Here is a 12,084-nt window from a genome sequence, read left to right on the forward strand (position 1 = left end):
TCTCCTGAAGAGAACCATAGTTTTTCGATCGAAAAATATTGATTTTGAAAAATTCCATACCATTTCTACGAAACGTTTTTTCCCCCATATAAAATACATAGGACATTTTCGGCGCTTTGAGGGACCTCTAAATATGTTTTATTTAAAAAATAATATATATATATATATATATGTATATATATGGGATTCTTCTTTCGAAAATTCCGACTTTACTTTTTCTTTGGACCCCCTTAATGTACATAGATGCTTTTATAAGAATTTATGTTTAAGTTAATATAAGTACATAAGTATGTACATATGTACATATATATGTAGGCATATTTGTTCAAACGTTGATCAAAAATTCGGTCATCAATAAATTAAATTAAAAAAGTATGTACCTGTATGTAATTAAATGTATGGTAAAGTATGTTTTAGCGCCACTCACCTTTAAACACAAAACAGTTGAATGCGTAATACACTTTTTCGTTTCAAAACTGCAGTAGGCACATACAGACACCTTCTTATGCGCATCATGATGCCAGCGCAAAAGGCGAATTAAGCACAACACATCACTAATGCCTTTTGCAAACAGGAATCATGAAAAACACAAACAACACGACTTGCAAGCTTTCACAGGCGAAATATAGGAGCTTTTGCAGCATTTGCCGCCAAATTGCGCGCGCTGCTACTGCGGCGCAAGCCTCACAACAACAAAGCACAGTGATTGTGGCCATTTTTTCATGCCATGCACTTGGCAGAGATTTGCCAAATATTTTCAAACACTCTTCTATCACTCATTTTCTTATTTTACACTATCAATTTTACTTTACACACATGCATTAGCATACAAGCTATTGAAATAACATTAATATAAATACATTTCACTAACTTTTACCACTTTTTCACTGATTTAAACCGATCGCGCACCGAGTCAAATTTTTCGTAACGACGCAAGAGCTCTCAAATTATGACTGAGGTAGTTCCGGCTCCTTCGCTCTGCCGGGAAAAGCTTGCGTCGGTATGTGTCATTGGAAGTGCATAAATACGAGTGCATATACAAATTTACACCTGTGAATGTGCTTTTGTGCGGGAGGAAGAATGCGTAAATTGCCTGTTATGAATTATGATAGATCAAAAGATTGGAAGGACGCTCATTTGACTTCGCGTTGGTATGTGCATACATATGTACATACATACATACATACATATATGGAAATATTCATCCATACATAGAGATGTACATATGTATTTGGCGAATGAGCTAACGCAACAAGTTCAAATTGGCGTGTTTAAAGATTGCGCCCATGAGGGAGGATTTTTGAGCGTAATTTTGGCGTGACATCATCTTGGTGCAATTGCAAGAGAGAAATGCCAAAACGCATAGGAAAATATGTAAACAACGCGGAATAATGTGTTGATATCAATATTAACGCGTGGGTCTTGATATCTATCCCACTAGAGAGAGCACAGTTCACACTTTGCAAAAAGTCAGACCTGACCCCTCCAAACCTTCCACATACCCCTAGGGATCCATTGGAAAATAGTCTAAAATTAGCATTTTGACACCGGATACGTAAACTCGATAAATAGTATTTTTGTGCAGAACCCCTTTCTATTGTCAAATGGATTCAACATTTATTGTGCATATAACTCCGGCTACGCTATCCACAGTATATTTTCCTAGAACTCACTCCGAAATTCACAAAAAAATGCATTTTTCAGACCGAATTTATTAGTAAATGAGTGACAAATTTCAACATAGGATTTTACAATAAAGTGTAGACCCTTCCCTACAAGTGTAAGTAAAATTTTTTGGATCGGGTCACCCATTCGGACACAAGCCGCCGGAAATCATTGGGCAAATAACTAAACTATACCTAGTGAAATCGTTATTTATATTTTCTTCAATCAACAATTGCACCAAATTCACAAAGAGGCGGATTAGCGGTACCACGATGGACGTAATCCGGTGTGCAAACCTCATTTTATTTTAGTGTGGTGGAATCGGCAGAAAAATGTGGTAGATTTTCCAATTCATATTTTTATTGGGTATACATACGGTGACCATTCGTCCTGTATTATACGGGACAATCCTGTTTTTCGACCCATTGTGCTGGTAATTTATTTATTTTATACGGGACGCCAAATGTTCTTTAATGTCCTATATTTGTCCCGTAATCGGTGTTCGTTATTTGGACGCCTTAACAGCTCATTAAAATAGCATGCCTATGAACCAGTTTTAAGTGATCTTGGTATATGATCGTAATTTTCTCCACAACCAGTTGTTATTTTCTATTCTGAATGCCTGTGATTCGAATTGAAGAACACATACAGTGACCAAAATAAAAATTAGGACTCGACATTTTAGCAAGGTTTGACTATTTTTAACCGACTTCCAAAAAAGGAGGAGGTTATCAGTTCGTCGGAATATATATATTTTTTTTTTATGTATGTTACCGCATAACTTTGGACCACGTCAACAGATTTCGATTCGACGGAAGAGGTGGTCCCATACTAATTTGGTTTAGATCCGATCATTGAATCATGAAATATATAGATATATATATTTTTTTTAAGTCGTTTTTTTTTTTGCTAAAAATTAAGTACTTGTTCTTTTGTTTATTTAATGTTTATTATTTTTTTTTTTATGAAAGTAAAGCTCCTTTCCTAACAAAAACCAAATAAATCCAAATTTCCGACTTTGTGCAAAAACTATAAAAATTAATTCTGCAAAGTTTCACCAAAATTTCAAACTTTTTAATCAGAACGTTTAGCAGAAAATTTGGTTGAAGTTTTGTAGCTCATTAAAATTGAGTATAGTAAAATGAGAGGGGAACGTGCTGTTCATTTGCTTCCCTATCAAAAAATTGTCGTCAAAAAAAAAAGTGCCAAAAATTAACGGTAAGTCCTAGCTACTTAAAAACTTGTGCTTTATTATTGTTTTATTGAAAGGCAATTCTGTTAAAGATTTCAATAGGTTCATGTGTATTAAAATTGTTAGTTGAATATAGAATTATTACTAACCGAAATCAAATCTGCTTCTCCCACAAAATTAAATCATATTACAAACAAGAAAACAAATGGCTCATTGTCGTTTGCACAATATGTTTTGGATAAAGAGTAGGCAGTGAGTGGCGGCAGTCGAAGATACAGCAAATTATGCAATGAAAATGAACACAACAACATACATGTATGTATGCATATGATGAAATCCATGCACATTTGACAGTTAAGAATGCTTACGCATTTGAGCATGCTCAGCCACCATTGTCCAAAATTAAGAAACACTCCAACAAAACGGCCAGCTGATTGCAAGGCGGCGAGATTGGGCATGCGCCAAGACGGATGGGATAAACGTGCCCCAGGCAAAATGTAAAGGAAAAAATCCGAAATACAAACAGAGGCAGACGCGCGCGCATGCCAAAAAGCAGCTGTTACCAGATTGACTTTGTGTTATCTTTAAGAAAGTGACGGTTACTTTTCTGTTTCTTCACTGAATTGCTAAAAGTTGGCTTATAAGTATTGCTGTTGTTGTTCTTGTTGTTGCTGCTATTAACGGCTCTAGGAGGAAAATTTATGTCTGTTTGTTTATCCTTGTGTGCGTGCGTGATGTTGTGTAATTTTTCTATAAAAAAAGGGTTGCTGCAGCCGGACTTAACGCTATACTTTGTGTGGTTAATTAGTTTGTGAGTACATATATATTTATTTGTTCGTCGGTTTGCTGTTTAAGTCTTTCGTTTCGATTGAAACGTTGAGTGCCGATCCAGATGAAAGATTTCTTGTGCATACTATTTAGTGTTTGTGTGGACAAAATTCGAGCATTTATGCTAATTAAATTGATAAATTAAAAATTTTCCATGCGATGGTATTCTGCTTATGATATTGACGTGATTCTATGAATGAAATTACTTCCTTCACAGTTAATAAAAAAATGATAGACATAGGGTTAAGCATAGAACTTTAGGAAGTGAGATCGAAAAAAGACTAAAATCCGTATTAATTAAGTATTAATCGAAATAGAATAATATGAAGGTATCTAAAATAGCCTGAGATCGCCAAAGCCAAATAAATTTTAGTTAACACTTGTACCATGAACTTACAGATTTGTAATTTTAATTTAGTATGTATTACAAAACATAAATAAAACTTTCTGGAGCTAAAAAAGTGCTAGATAATTTGGAACAAGCTAAAAAAAAGTTTGGAGCTAACGCCACATTTTCCGAGCAAAAGAGAAAAATAAAGGGCTAAATCTAGCTCCAAAAGCAACAAAATGGCAACACTGACGCCCAGTAGAATTCTCCGCCTACTTTTTTGTAGAGCTTTTTGAACCCATAACCACTATGTTTAATTAATAATAAGAAAATTACTGCAAAATACTTGCTTTAAAAAGGCGGAGGAGCATGATCGGATATCAATGCTGCCGTAAGTAGTCCTTAACCAAAAAAAAAAGTCTAGGTCGGTCCGTTAGCGTGGACAAGACTACCGTCGGAATATTCATTGTGTTCGTGGGCGATTTTGCTTTCGTTCTCCACCTATGGATGTCAAGCATGATAATCTTTTAATATTTTTTACTGTTTTGACCTAAAATAGTATGGAATTAAATTTTAAAAAATTTTCAGATATATATTTTTACTATACTTGCATCCATTTCCATGGCCAAAAGCACAAAAAAAAAATTTCTTTGCTGTTTGATAAAAAAAGCAATTAAAAATTTAACTTTTAAATTAAAACGATCTTCAAAAGTAAAATTTTTGAAATTTTTTTCTTTTTAATTTAAAATGTGTTTTTCGATTCCTTGACGCAAAAACAGCAAAAAATATACGTAGATGTTAAACTTTTTAAAAATTTCATTGCATACTTTTTTCAGGTCAAAAATTAAATTTATTTCGCTATGTTCGCGTTCTCGGAATATTGGGTTTTTTTGGAAAAAAAATGTCATTTGCAACGCTGTCTCTTCACAGTTTTTGAAAGCCCCCAGAGACTTTCATCCTTGTTTGACATCGGAATGTGCTTTCCACCATCACATTGAAGAATTCGTAGAGAAGGTTGTAACTTTGTATTAAACCTCATTTTGTATCGAACGACGCGGATAGGCCCTGCTGCTCAACCTTTCTCTACAACGCAGTGTAGATTTTGCGGAGATCTCAAATTTAGACATGACGTTTCATTATAGGCAAATTGTATTTGTGCTACCAAAATTGCCTTTAAAATCAGCGAAGAGATATGGTATATCGATTTGCTTGCTTGTACATGTCGGATGAATGGTATATTTTCCCGATCTGATAAGGTTAGATCGATTCATTCATGAAGACCTTCAGACAACATTGTCGGCAGGACCTCATTAAAAATGCTAAGAAGGCTTACCCTGCGACCAACAGCAGAATCTCCCATCTTATGGATTGGGTAAAGTACACGGAGACTCCAATCTTCGGCTATGTATTTGTAGTTGTCATACTAAAATTGAGCCCGCTATCGATTTTTCTATTGAAATGAAAAGTATTAAGAAGTGTACCCTTCATCCTTCATATGTACTCTGGACGTATGTTACCAGATTTCCTTCTCCGTCTCTGCAGAAACCAGCCCAGGTCTTGTGAGCAAGATCTAAAGATGCATTGAATCGTCCCGGGAATCTGGGTCAAGGACTATCTCCCCCTGTAGCCCACAATTACTTCTTCTACTTAGTAAATAATGCGCATGAAATAAATTTCCAGTGAAGAAGAAATATCGTGAACCATCTTCGGTGTTGTAAAACTTTCAGTGCAGGAGCCTTTTTGTAAATTCGTACGGCATGGCGGAGACAACGGAGCCGCTGTATTTTAATCCGCCGCACTATTTCTATATCATTGCAACGCAAACGCGCAAAGGCCCGTCGGCCTGAGCAGAGGTTTTCATTGTCCATGCCTCTGCGTCACACACGAGCACCGGCATGGGTTTTTGACAGAAAGTCAGTATCATATCTCCGCGGAAAGTAATGAATCACTTTGCGCTGCAACAACACTGGAAAATAATTCAAATGAAATAGACAGCGATTTTGCAAAACCGCCGCATATGGGGATCGGAAAACCCGCGCGTGATCGTCGAGAAGCCAATGCATCAATCGTCCTTTGGGCGCCAAGTTCGGTAATCGTGTTATCATCAGCCATTTCGGCGAGGTCAATTGGCCACCCCGGAGCTGAGATTTGATGCCGTTTTTCTTTTTTTTTTTTTGTGTGTGAGGGGTGCCTTAAAGGACAGATGCTCTGCGAGCAATTGATTAATGATTCAGGTCCTTAAAGCGAATGTCGAACAAGCCATTCGTGAGATAGATCCAGAAGCCGTCAGCAAAGCCTCGGAAAACTGGAGTTCTGGACATCAGTCACCACTTTGCTGGTATTTTTTACAGGAGCAGCTCTGGTTTCGAAACCTTCTGTAAGTCGCCTAACTTTTTGGTATTTCAAGCTCTTTGCATTCTTGTATTTCGGCCACTCTCTTCTCATTACGGAGAATACGAGACGTACATATTTCCCTCTTCAACTAACTATATCGGTCGCACATAGTTCGCATTGAGCCCGATCGGAATTATCGTGGGCATAAAGTTCAGCTTAACACTAAGAATCGAACTGTACCCATTCGTAATCAAAATAGTTGCAAACATACTTATCAAAAGGACCGTAAAACAGCCCAAAGCCAGGAGTGCACACCAAAATGCCATTACAAAAATATAAAGTTTCCCACAAAAAAATTTTTCTCACGCTCACCTGAGGGGCAGCGCAGTGTATACAGTTCACTAGCTCCGTTGAAAAAACTCAGCCAGCGCGGCGCATAACTATGTATAAGTAGATGGCAAGCAAGGCGCACAGATGTGCCTTGTAAACTTCCATGCCAGGGTTTACAGCGAAATCCACGTGCAAAAGGGGGAAGTCCTCGTCGTCGTCGTCGTCGTCGTCGTCGTCGTCGTCGTCGTCGTCACCGCACCACGAAAGCAGCGGCAATGCATATAAAAACAAAAATATTGTGTATTTTAAAATAAAATAAAGCAAGTCACAGGAAGCAACGGAAACGTGTAAGGAAGTAAGGAAGCGAGCGACTACATAGCCGGGCAGTGAAGGAATTACAGAAAGGGTGTGCGGTTGCATCGGCATGCAGCAACAACGAACGGAACAACCACAACAACTAAGAGTGAATGGAGGACCCGACCGCGTTATGCATGGACAAGTGGTGTTTGCTGGTTTTTGTTACTTGAAAAAATTAAAATATTGAAATTAGACAGACAACACAAAAGCAGCGAGACGAGCGCACAACCCTCGGGCTAGTAGGGGAGTTTTCGTGAGCAAGCGTGAGTGTGCATGTAGATACATACATATGCGTGTGAGCGTGAGGGGTGGCACGGCGACTTGCATAGCGTGCATGGGAATTTATTGACGAAGCTGAGGTGAGAATGCTTTCAGTGCAGAAAGGTAAGGGAAACTAAGCTGTGTGGGAGGGTCCTACATGTACAATTTTCTTTTAAATATCATTATTAATAAGGTTAGCCAGTTGTTGTTGGCAATTAATTGAGGGCGCAAATGTTAAACAGAAGTTATAATTGCGTTTTATTTTAGCTTTGGCTTTTAGTTGATCCTATTTATGATTGAACTGTAACAGATGTTAGAATTTTCTCACGATTTTCGTTTGAGTAATGAAGTGGGAAAATGATCAAAATTTTATGTTTTCGTTTGAGAAGTCGATAAAGGATGCGGGGAAAAAAATACTGAAACAGTAAAATTTGCAAAAATTGATAATGGCAAAATTGGAAAGAGATATTTTATATTGAAATATTGGGCATAATCTATATATCCACATACATATATCTATCTATATATAATATAAAAAAAATTTAGCCGTTTTCTTTGCTAAAGCTTGGCTCAAGAACTAATTAATGGACAGAATATTCGTTGGAGCCGTGGAGCGCATATAAGCGCATGTTTTTACCGTGCTATTTGGAGCTGAAGTCGAGGTGTTTAATCCAATTTTCACCTAAGCTCAACGCTATTCCCAAAGATCCTCAGAGCCATCAACGAATTTCAACAAAGCGTAAAACCTTTCAATTAAACTCAAAAGCAAAACACCTGTTACACGCTCATTTGAGTAGCATATTCAACGCCTCCATAAAAGCCAGCTCCTAATTGGGAGTTCAGTTTCCCATAAATGCATTCTTTCCCAACAAAGCCCACAATAAAAGTTCCCATAGGCAGCAAATTGTGCGTCCGCTTGCCTTATTTCTGAACTGTATGTACATATTTTTTATTCAATCAAACGGCAGCTAAAAATAAAACCGCAACAGCAACAGCAACAACAACAAAATCCACAACTCAATGCAAAGATTAACTAGCTGCCACATTTATATGTTTACACATGTACCCATGTACATACATATAAGTATGCATATTTCCATACATATGATTGGAGAAGTGGTGAATGCGCTCGGCGGCGGCGGCGCATGGACGCGTATGCCAGGCGGCAGCCGAAAAGACAAAGGAAGCCAAAATATTCACGTACGAAACGTGCACGCCAAGTTTCACATGGCCCACAATTTGTGCTTGGTCTGCTACCGGTAGGCCAACAGGCCGGCTGGTCGGTCGTCTGGCTGCGTCTGCGTCTGCGTTTTGAGGTTAAGGTTGCCGATCAGAAGAAGTAAAAATAAAAATAAGTGCAATAAAAAAAGCGGCTTTGCGCTGCAGCGTCTTATTGATTTCTTTCGCATCGCACATTTGCTGCTGCCTTCTCACACTTTTTGTAAGGGGAGTGCTCTATGAAAAAAATAGTACGAAAAAAAGGGCAACTGTTTAATGAGATCTTCGAGGCTGTGCCAGCGTTTGTGTGTGTGTGTGTGTGTGTGTGTGTGTGTGTGTGTGTGTGTGTGTGTGTTTGTGTGTGTGTGTGTGTGCGTGCGTGTGAGTGGCATTATGCGTGATGAATTTTATGCATGCCTTTGAATCCTTTGCGTATTTTAATGTGTAAATCGTGCGTTGAACGTTTGCAAATGAGAAACGAAATATTATGTTCCAATAATTGTAGGATACGGCAGTGGTTGAATATGAATATCAACGCCACCTGTGGGCATACAGCTCGAAAGCTTGAAAATTTATCGTTTATACTAGATTCCCAGCTGGAAAGCTAGGATATAACACAGTACCCCCCGCTAGGCATGGCGTTCAAAAAACCACGATTTTCTCTCTTAAATGATGCAGGCTAGAAATGTTTATTTTTTATTAGTTATTGATTAAAGCAAAGCTTCGTGAAGGCTCTCAACGAAAGCTTGACATCGAGAAGCAATGAATGTCCAGTAAATACTTTAAGACGCGACCCATATTTCCGCATTTTACCAACTACCTAAACATCTTCAACCACCGACTCTGGCGCTACTTTTTTACCTCTTTTGCCTTAGGGTGGCTGAAAGTGTAAGCAATTCTGACATATGTACACCGCAGCCAGTTTAGCCACTTATCAGACTGTGTGAAACATACCAGCTAGCGGTTGAGATCGGATTCTGATCTATAATTTTATCCAGAATTTCCTCGTTGCTGAGCTTGAGTTGCTTTCAAGAGGCGGGCGTGCAGATTAGAGATGGGCACCGAACTAAATTCTCAATCCCGAACCCGCCCATCCCGAAATCCAACTTTTAAGTCCCGAAACCGTCAATTCCGACGTTTTTCAGAATTTTACCGTCGGTCCCGTAGGTCCTGAAATCTAGCACTAAGAAAAATTCAAATGTCTTAATTTAATTTTAAATAATATAAAAAAATAATGGCATCTTCCTATTACTTTGGTTTGCTTCGCTGTTCGTTTTCGTCTCAATAAATCATAAAAAGGGACTTATTTATGAATTCGCGGAGGTTTCAACTTTTATCGGGAGTGTCGGGAAAGGATAGGTACCGCCACGCCACAAGATTTGTAAAGACCTTTGGAATCAGTAACGCGGGTTCAGCGGGTCTCGATATCTCGCGCCCATTTCTAGTTCAGACCACACTTGATCTTATTGCTTTGGAAATTCATCTATAGACTCGTCGTTGTCTCAAAATATGCGCTGAGGTCAAAAAGCCATCTAACTCGAGAAAGGCTTCTTTTGTACTCCAGCTCAATGCCGACCCAAGAATTTTGAAAATTGGTGGGCATTATCGCCTCTGGTTTGTTGATAGGTTCAACTGGAAGAAAAACCTACTCCTATGCTACTTACCATCCAGTTGGTGGTGGTTGTGTGCGGCTTTCGCTGACTCTATATGCGGCGGGCCAAATTCTTTTGTAACGTTGTCACGCGATGACTGCTCTTCGGAACGAACTCGATTCAGCTTCCTAGTAGCCTTCGGAAGTTTTAGTACCCCTTTCTATGAGTTAAAGTGTGCGAAGCCTAAATGAAAGTCTAATTTGACTCCTTGCACTAGTGTGCTGACTTCTATTAGCCCTGAAGCTTCGGAAAAGATGTCAATAATGCCAGGGATCACTGTGCTACCCGATTCAGAGTCGTGTAGTCGATGCGTCTGACAATGGTCCAGCGGTATCCAGTTCTCTTATGGATATGAAAGATAGATGCCGCTGTCTTCCGATGCGTTTTGTTTAATTGCGGGGAAATCAGCGCTGTGGGGACTCAGTCCGACGGTAACGATTTCTGGGCATGAAAAAGTTCAAATGAATGATTTCTTGAGAGAAATAGAACTCACAGGTAAACGGGAAAAGATAAAAGTCTGCCGCAGTTATCATGAGCCCAATTTTCATTTTTAAAACGCGTTTTTTTCTCAGTGTACCTCGGAGTGGCGTAGATTTGTGGAAAGCAAGTAACAAGCACTGGCCGAGCAGTGGTAGGGAGAGGCCACGAAAAGTGTACTGCCCTCCACATTTTTTGTTTGCGCCGCGCACGGCTGGATATATAGCGAAAATCTTTGTTGACAAACATTTTCGGAAAATTTTTATATTCCATAGTTTAAACAAAAATTCTAACTTGAGTCACACACATATGAATTCATATTTTTCTTGTCTATGTAGTTCTATACTTTTAAAGAAATATTAAGTCAACCTTTGGCACGCTGCAGATCCTAAATCTATACTCATACATAAATACATAAACAATACTACCTAAATTAATAGCTGAACTCGATTACTGCCCAATTTCCTCTTCAAGCGGAACAAAGTAATTGCTGATATTCTTCATTTACCGCCGTTTGACTCGTGCAAAAATTTAAGGATTCCAAAATACTTGTCAGCAAGCGTTCCCTACCTATGCGCCTCTGCCATGCAGCCGCCTCATGCATTTCACACTTTCCCACGCCTAATTTTAATTATTACTGCGACAGCTGTTCCTCGTCTGCAACCCACTGTCGTCAACCCTGCTAGCCTCCTTGGCTACGTCCCATCCTCGGTGATGACTTTACCTTTTGCGATGCTTCTTTTGTTTTCATTTATGAATATGTCGAAATCTTAGGCTTGAATGCGCCTTGCTTCAAAACACAACCCCCATTTTCATGTAGCCGCCAAGCAACCAACCAACCGAGCAATCGACCGATCGTCTGGGTGATCAACCAGTCAGCCGACCCTCCTCCTTTGGTTGACGATGCTGTGCGGCTGCCGAGTTGCGATATGGAAGTCTTAAGGTGCAGCTGTCGATATTCAAACACATCATATGCACATACATACTTACATACGTATATACTTCTGCTAAGTTTTGTGAGCAAAAGAAAGTTTTCTTACCTACCCGATACCCCAATAAAAAAAAAACTTCAAGTGTGTGAGTGTCGCATAGTTTCTGCAGCAATGAAAAGGATAATTCCAAACAACTGTGTAAAAATAAAAATTGTAGACCCTTTATATTAATTATGCAGTTATTTACTTGATAACCTTAAGACCTCAGGCTTAAAAAAAAGTTTTACGAATCTCTTAAGTTTTTAAAATAGTTGCAGAGTTACCGTTATTTATAGTATTCCAAAGTAAAAATGTTTCCCAGGAACTCAATATTCAGCCTTTCTTCTTAAACGCGGTGGCATATCCCAATTCCGCGATGCTAAAGACGCACACATGCACATTAGGGTGTACCATCTTTCTTTAATTTTAAATTCGATATGCATGAACTAGCTCTTCCCTTTAACTTTCGGG

Source organism: Rhagoletis zephyria, unplaced genomic scaffold, assembly GCF_001687245.7.
Source record: "Rhagoletis zephyria isolate East Lansing unplaced genomic scaffold, Rhagoletis_zephyria_1.1 Rzeph_scaffold_02279, whole genome shotgun sequence".
NCBI lineage: Eukaryota > Metazoa > Arthropoda > Insecta > Diptera > Tephritidae > Rhagoletis > Rhagoletis zephyria.